The sequence below is a fragment of the Triticum aestivum genome, chromosome 4B, assembly GCF_018294505.1.
Source record: "Triticum aestivum cultivar Chinese Spring chromosome 4B, IWGSC CS RefSeq v2.1, whole genome shotgun sequence".
Classification (NCBI taxonomy): Eukaryota; Viridiplantae; Streptophyta; class Magnoliopsida; order Poales; family Poaceae; genus Triticum; species Triticum aestivum.
The window spans coordinates 641696330-641705297 of record NC_057804.1 but is presented as its reverse complement, the minus strand read 5'-3'; the positions used below and the strand labels follow the sequence as shown (position 1 = coordinate 641705297).

At 43.7% G+C, this 8968-nt stretch overlaps 1 pseudogene; it reads right to left on the bottom strand.

The window, feature by feature from the left end:
• Positions 1 to 1787: 1787 nt before the first annotated feature.
• On the bottom strand, positions 1788 to 7086 carry LOC123090323 (glycosyltransferase-like KOBITO 1; annotated as a pseudogene).
• Positions 7087 to 8968: the final 1882 nt, after the last annotated feature.

The following is an 8968-nucleotide window of genomic DNA, read 5'->3' as shown; positions in this document are numbered from 1 at the left end:
TTATTATTTAAAAAAATGATCCATATCTATTATCAATGTCCATTGAAAATACAAAGCATATCAAACATATAAAAATTACATTGAGATTCCAAGACCATCTCGCATAGCCACTACTGTCGCGGACGCTAGCCAGGAAGTCTTCATGCATGTGCCCCTTGTTCAATACGTGGAGCCGCAATCGTCATTGTTGAACCCTTGCCTAGATCTGAAGCATCTGACATCAAATACCGTCACATGACGAGAAACCCTAACCTCATCACCCCAAGGAGACGACAGGAATCTACGCTAGAGTTTCGCCGGCTATGTTCAAATGGACTGAAAGACAAACTCGAAGAAGTAGTGCCATCATCCACTCGAGTGTCGACCTGTGAGGACTAAAAAACCTGACCTAAACTACTAACCGAATTGAAGGCATCGAGATTCCCATCCCCATCATCGATCGAAGGAGCGGTAGAAAAGGGAAGGTGAATCCACGGGCTCGCCGGTGAAGTTTCGAGGGGAGAGTTTGCCCTAGCCACCTAGAGTTTACTCTCCCCAAACAGCAAGCGACCGAACGAAAACACATGTCCGAGCGCTCCCAACCATCCATTCCCAAGGAGTTTTTTCCTTTTGAGGGTCTATATTCTCTAAGAGTTTTTATTCACATAAACAAGTGTGATGTGAGATAATTAAAAAAGATATTTATCTTTCCGACCGACATCGGACCTCCTATAGTTTTGAGCAACGTCTCGAAGCAACCAGAGATAGTTTCTGATAGACTTTGGTCAATGTATCCTGGCCAGCATGCTTCAATGGTTACTAAAACAGCCACCTTTTGTTTCATATCAATGAGACCAAGATCTTTCCCCTTTCGAAGAACTCCGAGGAAGCTATATATAAACTTTAGTCTTCCCTTGCTGCTTCTATGGTGAAAATAGTATATGAGCTCACTGCATATAGTATATAAGCTATTCTTTTGTGCATCGTTTCCAATCTTATGTGCTCACTGCATATAGTATATGAGCTATTCTTTTCAAGCAACAAATATATTAATGCATTCTCTCACAATAAGTAACTTACACATGGCCTTTGCGCCATTGGCGCAACGGGTCATCTAGTATTTAGGAACAGAAGGAGTACAAAGCATCTTCAACATCACAAACTGAAGGCTTATATTTAGAAACAGAGGGAGTACAATTGACAATCAACAGCACAAACTATGCTCCATCCTACATCCTAAAAGCAAATGAATGAAAAATTTCAGGGAGTTAGAGCAACTGCAACACACCAACCCATTTCGTCTGTTCGTGTCCGTGCAGACGAAAAGATTGGCCCAATGCAGTCAGCGCCGCCGCAACGCCATCGCCTCCACTCCCCCGCGCACGCAGGAACAACAGATGCATGAGCAGCATCTGCAGTCACCGCCGTCGCGCAAGCAAGAACAACAGCAGCCAGTCGCCACCGCCGTGCTCGCCCACCGCGGCGGCCGTCGCGCAGTTCTGCCGCTGTGCTCTGGCTCCATGGATCCCAAACTGGACCTCGCGAGCGCCGTGACAGGCAGCGCCCGCCCGTGACAAGGAGTACCTCGCGAGCTCCATGACGGATAGTGCCAGGCCACAACATCCCTCCGCGGGCGTGTGCTCCTGGTCGACGCAGGTGGCAGTTGCGCCTGCCTGGTGCTCGCGAGTCCGGCCCGGCCCCGCCTCGCCGTGCCGAGCCGCCTCCTGCGCCCGGTCGCCCACCTCCGCGCCCCCGCACACGCAGGAACAACAGATGTGTGAGCATCATCTACAGTCACTGCTGCCGCGCAAGCGGGAACAACAATGTTGAAGTATAAAAACAGATGCACCACATCACATAAGCATGTCCGTGGTCATAGCATAAGACAGTAGCATTGCGCAACACCATATCAAAACCATTCGCGCATCCAGAAGTTAGAAAATCTCACCCACAAAAATGAAATATTAGTGGCACACAGTGGGAGAACAAACCTTCTGGCGCTTGAATGTACACATATTGCAGAAACACACATGTGGAGAAAGAAGATAAAACTTGTATAATCAAAAAACTGGTAAAAGCTAATTATATATCCCCATGAGCAAAACGAACTGATAAACGACTAAAAACCAGTTATGTTTCCTAACTTGTGGCAAACATTCATTACATATGGCAAAAAAAATTTAATGACCACCTGTTACAGTTTTTAGGTTTCTTGTGAAACCTTCTGACAGTGGTTTAATAAAAAATATAGTTCCAAATAGAAACTTTGAAAAAGAGTAATGCATATTGATCATCCCAAAGGGTACAGTGCAGAGAAGCAAGAAAAAACACATGGATAAAGTGAACTGCTCTGGTTTCCGAAACAAAGCAAAAATGTACAAACAAACCTACAAAATTTGACTTCCATGAAGGCTACAAGACTAAATGGAGAAAATCCATCGTCCTACAAGAGCACTGTAACTATTTTTGCCCCCACTGTAACCTATCATGAATTTATTTTCAAGCAACATTTCGTCACAAACCAATCTAACAATTCTTACCATATCAATAAATTCCTGGTGAAACTAAATAGGAGAATACTTAACAGTTCATTTCACGTCCATCCGCAAACATTCCTTTCTAGCATGCACGTGAGGAAGGTATTATATCTTTCATACAATCACCACAATCTACATTGGCTAGAAACAATAGAAACGATTGGTGCCGGTAGAAATAATGAGTTGGTCAAGCTGCGTGCCCGTTGCTGTGATACTGACTTCTCAAAATAAGTAATCCTCCAACAGTGATAAAAAGTAGAGTAATCTCCTCAACTAAAGAAGGCAAGGGATGAGACTGACATTTTTCTGTGACTGGCTTTTAGTTATATGTATGATAAAAAGAAAGGAACAAAGAACACAATAAAAGTGGCTACAAATATATAAGTATAAAAACGTGCAACTACAGAAGTACCAATTATCTAACAAAAGTACGATGATACTTTCCCGAGATGATTGTCGATTGATACAGTGATCTAATCCTCTAATTACCAACTTGACAACTAACCTAATGTCTACAGACACAAAGCAAATACTCTTGGAAAAAAATCAACACACAGAAAAATACAAATGTTCCTGGACCATTCAAAGTGTACATGAAAGCCATACATATGAGTGGACTCCCACGTCCATATGCAAATTTTCAAGCCTAAGGTGTGGCTGTACCTGCTTTGGTCAGTTTGACAGCCCCAGCTTCATTAGTCTTTGGATCAGTCTAGGAAAGGCATCTGGGTGATTGGTTCCTATAAATAAATTGGACAATATAAATTTATATAATTTGGCTTACCCATAAATCTAACAAATCTAAGCTGGAGCTGCAAGCTACGCTGAGACAACCAAAAGTTTAAAGATGAACTGATGAAGAAAAAGTAACCACTTGAAAAGGAAAAGAAATAGGAACAAAAACGATGTCGCTCTACTATCGTCTCTCCCAACTCCATTCCCCTAGCTTGCCCTCTCACCTCCCCGCATATCAACCAAAATATCTGATCGAGACCAGACAAAAGCAATGGTGGGAGAGTGATGTGACAGCAATGAGCTGGGCCAATGCTCCCAAGAGAAGAGTGTGTCAGTGATGGGCGTCGTCTAGTCGATGCCAGTGGCGATACCTAGGGTGTTCTATGTAACAAGTTCACTGCACATTTTTTTGTCTAAAGCAACACATATATATGTGGAAATCATGTAAGAATAATTAAACTGTTATAAATATATGTATTTTACAACTTTGAGTTAGTGTCATAAACATATTTGTGCTTGAATGGAACTGTCGTAAACCTATCAAAATTGAAGAAAGAGTAACAAGATGTGTTAGCATTACCTTGCAGTTGGACCACCATATCCGAGCACATCCTTTGACTGCCCAGCAAAGGTCCTCCCTCTCGCTCAAACAGGAGGCACACACCCAGCTAGCAGGCTGTTTCGCATACACGCTGATAATTTTGCCTTGGTTGTAGGCAAGTAGGCTGGTATATTCAGCTATCATCATGAACTCCTCTTCACAACTATATTTTGGCGGGAAAAAAATCTACTGAGACAAGATGCATAATCATGGAGGTAGCTCAGTTTTCAAGGCATAAGATGGGTAAGCTATCCCCAAAAATGAACAACCATCATGCATATCCATATGGGAAGGGAGTATTAATTACTAACCTTGAAGAACTTTCTTTTTGGAGAAAATTACTAACCTTGAAGAACTTTTTTTTGAACCTGATGCTGCGGAACGGTCATTATGCGTGCCCAAATAAAAGGAACTGCTTATAACTTGGCAGATTATGCATACCTAAAAGAATAATTGAGTAGTGGATGTTCAAGCATCAAAAACTTTTCAACTGGATGTTCCTTACCACACATCAAGTCAATCTTAACATTTTTCTGACCCCATGTCTTCTTCATTCAGCAGCAACTTAAAAGATTGTACTTAATTATAGAATAAATAAAATGCATATCAGACTTGAGTATATATTATATAAAAGATGTGAGTCCAGAAAGAAGTCCAATTTTAGTCCATGATGTGTAAATAGTCCAATTTTAGTCCATGATGTGTAAATAGTCCAGAATGTAGTCTGCTTGGCTAGCGAGCTAGTGTCACCGCACCATTTGTCAACCTCACCCTTTGAGCGTCATCGCTCTCTGGTGATGTGGCTTCCTGGATGCCTTGCCTGCCGTCGACCTAGTGCTTCTTGACAGCCAACACGTCAAGCCCTTCATGGTTGCGTTTCCACATGGTAACAGAGGCAACTGCAAGTAACAACGACAGTCCAAGTAGAACAAATAAGATGATTATGAACTGGTTCTTCTCTTGCTTACCTATCTGGTGGTCCATGCTGCCCACATATTTGAGGATTTACAGTGAGGAAATTGAACCTTAAATTAGATGACAACAAGCTATATAAATAAATATTTTGCAAGAACAGAATGAATGTATACTAACTTCAAAATGTAGTTATCTGATTATCTAGGTGTGGTTAGTTGGGAGTCAATTGTCGTTTTATTTGATTTTCTCTCAGACGAAATCAGTAAGACCAAAAATTGACGTGCACCCATCAGTCTGACAAAATCAGTAAGATCAAAAATGTAAGTACTCATCATCTGCAACCCGTGAGGAATCAGTGGTTTGCCACCGAATGATGGGTAAACAAAAATGCAGCTGAAGCATCTTCAGAGAAGCACATGCCCTTGAAAATATAGAGCCAACGCTGAACCATTTCAAAAAAATGATGACAGGTCCACTACGCTCCCTTGCTAGCTCAACTAAACACCTAACAATGCCCTCAAAATCAACACTGACTCTCGTGGCTGAATAAAAAAAAATCAACAACACTTCCCCCAACTAAACATTGGCCTGGACATGAAACTGCATGGATTAATTAATAACGATCTTATAGTATGCCTATGTGTGTACCCGCGCGTGGTCGTCACGACAAGGCAGAATTTGTCATCCATGGTAACAAGGCTTAAGTTGTACACGCCGGAGGAACTACGCGAAGAGGCACTAAAGGGGTGCTCTCCCTCACAAGTATTCCATGGTCGACCACCATAGCGAGCCGAACACCACAGATGTAGGGACCCCTTGACTGACACGTCAACCATGCTTGTTTCAGTAAGAAATTTGCATGCACTTTTAGCGAGTCAAGATATTGGCGCCAACAATTACATAAACCAAACAATGATATAAGTACAGAAGTCATTCGATTATTTAACTACAGCACATCCATCTAGCTAACTGAAACAATAACCAAAATATATGAAAAAGGGATAATACTAACCATAAGCTTGTATATCTTCAGTCTTGGCTCATAATCAAACAACTTGAAAAGGTAGAAACTGCTGATAGTAAAAAGAAGGTAAGTGAAACAATTATGAGATTTTCAAAGAGAAGCTCACTTTAGTTGTATGCAACCTTCGGCAACCATGTCTTCATGTGAGCTTCTCCTCAAGCTAGCAATAGTTCACCGTGACCCTTCTTTGCTTCTCACCCAGCCTATAGGATCGGCAATCAATTTATTCAATGAGAGAAACAAACTTAAGTACAAATCTGATGAAATTCGAACATAATTAGAAATAACCTAATGCAATCAAATAAACCAATAAACTGATTAAGATTTTTTTTTCATATCCAACGGAACTTGAGGAAATTATGTTCTTAAATACAGAGAAGGTTTACCTCACTGAATGGATCTTTTATATCACCACGCTCGACGCTGCTTTCCTGTAGAGTGCAGACATGCAAGTTAATTACTATGCATAAGAAGTCCAGCAGGTGTATTAGGACCACCGTATACTTACATAGTTAGGAAAAATAACCATGTCAACATCATCGGGGACGTCAGCTAACATGCGTATGATGGAATACTATCGGGATATAACAACTCATCAGTGTCTAGATGCATTATCCAATCCATGCCAGATTCCTACCATGAAGAAAAATGCTTTTTGTTTATGATAAATACAATACACTAAACGAACACTATTAATAATTGCTGGTGATAAGCCGAAAACAAACATACATACCCGGGCCATCACAATGGCCATCTCCATGTTGAGTGCTTGCTTCAAAAACAGTTTGTGGTTGCAAGGCTTGTAGAAGAATCCTGCGAGCCAGGTTTCGTTCCAGATTCGGCTGCAGGTGAAACATATACATCATCATAATGGGCATCGAAATGAATTTGTGTAAAGCCCGATGAGGCACGCGGGTGGCGAAGATTGTTTCGGACCACCTGGCCTGCTGCTCCTCAAGCTCCTTGGTCCTGTACACCACCTTCACACCCCTAAAGAAGAAGAAGAGAAACAGAGTCAGAGATTGAGAACAAGCAGAGTGAAATTGGTACTACTGGATTCTTGGAAATCTCAAGCGAGGAACGCACGGGGATGGACTCGAGGACCCCGGCGACGCTGGGCTTGGCGGCCTTGCCCTCGACGAAGAGCAAAAAGAGTGCGACGCCGATGACCTTGTGGTAGAAGAGCCACGGCAGGATCTGGTCCAGGCCTGCGGAGGTGCTCGTTTGCATGTACACCTGGCAAGCAAGCAAAAGATCAGCAGGTCGGACACATCGGCCATGGTGAGTAGCTTCATGGTGGTCCGTGCTGAGTAGCTTCAAGTGTAATCTTCAAAAGCAATCAGTATTAAAATCAGTTGATTCAGAAATAGAAAAGGCATCAAGGAAGCAACGTACCTCAAACTCTGGAACAAGACCTTGGTCTGCAGCAACCTTTTGCATCAACCGAAACCATGGGCCAATTCGAGGGTTTGGCACCGCTGCCCATCCAGGCCTCCCACCTTGAGGGGGGGTCTCATCCTCCCTCAGATGTGGCACACCTTCAGAAGTAGATTCACAAGAATGAGCAAACCATCAATTATAAAACAATGATTGTGGTAAGAAGGAACCACTAATTAGTAATCAACATGCCTATATGCATGAGGGTTGAAAAGCATGGACATTGCTCACAAACCATGAAACCAAACAATCGCAGGCTCACAGTATACAGGGAAATCAGGAAAAATATAGAATATAATTAACTGCCAGTATGCTAGAAGAATAAGTGCAGTAACTTTCGAATGTATTAACAATTTGTATATGGTATCATATTTACGTATTTAATAGGATTTTACACATAACATATCGAGGTTTGATTGCACCTGTGTGTTAAACAAGATACAGACAGATGAATGCAGAACCAACTGATTGGATGGACAGTGAGTGCAGGGCGGTTGGAGACCTCAGAAACAGCCTCTCGAGTGGCTTCCTGCCACCGATGGTCAAGATCATCCTCTGCAACAATGCTGCGTTGAGGCTTCAATAACCTAACATTCCCATTTGTAAAGCTCTCCACCCCCTCCTAAAAACAAATATCAGCAACGGTTAGTTGGGAACTACGCCACAAACACATTTGTCAGATACCTTACGAATAAATAAAATAAGGATACAAATTGCAGGTAACTTTTAACTGAGATCAGAGCCAGTGGAACATAATGGACCATTGTTTTGTTACATTACATGATCCTAGATCCCTGTACACCAGTGAGGTATGCAATTTACTACGGTATACTCATGGATAAAAAATCTAGGGACAACGCACCTACTAAACAGTGTGCTTGTTACTCCCAGATTGCGCTCACTGCCACTATGTTGGCAGCAACAGCGGCCATGCCTCCGGTCACAAGTGTACTTCCAGATACTGAAATAGTCTCCATACACAGCTTTGGCAACAAATTTCTATTTTCTGTATCAAAACCTAGAAGTATAGGTTGAATCTATTCTTCAAGACAAATCTAACCAAATTATTTCTTTTAGACTAACCAAAATAATGATACAGAATACAGTCAGAATAATTTTACTGCACGCATTCTATGATGACATCTATCCCCACATGAAGGTTTCAGTAGACAAACAAAGAGCGAAATTCTGGCCTTCACGAAGCAAATCGTGAGGCAAGGATTTCTCTCATCGAACAAGCTTCCTGCTTCACAGGTCGGACACATCGGCCGGCAACCGGCGAGGAAGAGGGCGGAGGTGAGATTGGAAAGGTAGTACTCTGGGGTGGTGGGTGTCTGACGCGTCGAAGTGGAAGGACCAGCCGCGGAGGTAGGGGAAGGCGGGGGCGGCGAGCACCTCGACGCAGGAGGCGGCGGAGGATTGGAGGGACTGCAGCCTCGACGGGGCCGACACGGCCAGGCGAGGGGAGCCGGCGTCGTCCACGCCGCCGGCACGCCACTGGAGCGCGAACGCGAGGAGGGCGAGCGCGATCAGTTGGGCGGTGAGGAGGAGCAGCAGGTGGCGCCACGCCGCAGCGCCGCCGCCGACGCGGTGGAGGACGGGGACCGAAGATCGGGCCGAGGGCGACGCGCCGACGGCAGAGAAGAGCACAACCTAGGTGGTGGGGGCGGCCGCGACGGGAGGTGGCGGGGGCGGCATCGACGGGCGGCGGAGTTTGAGGGAGGAAGATGGGGGAGGGGA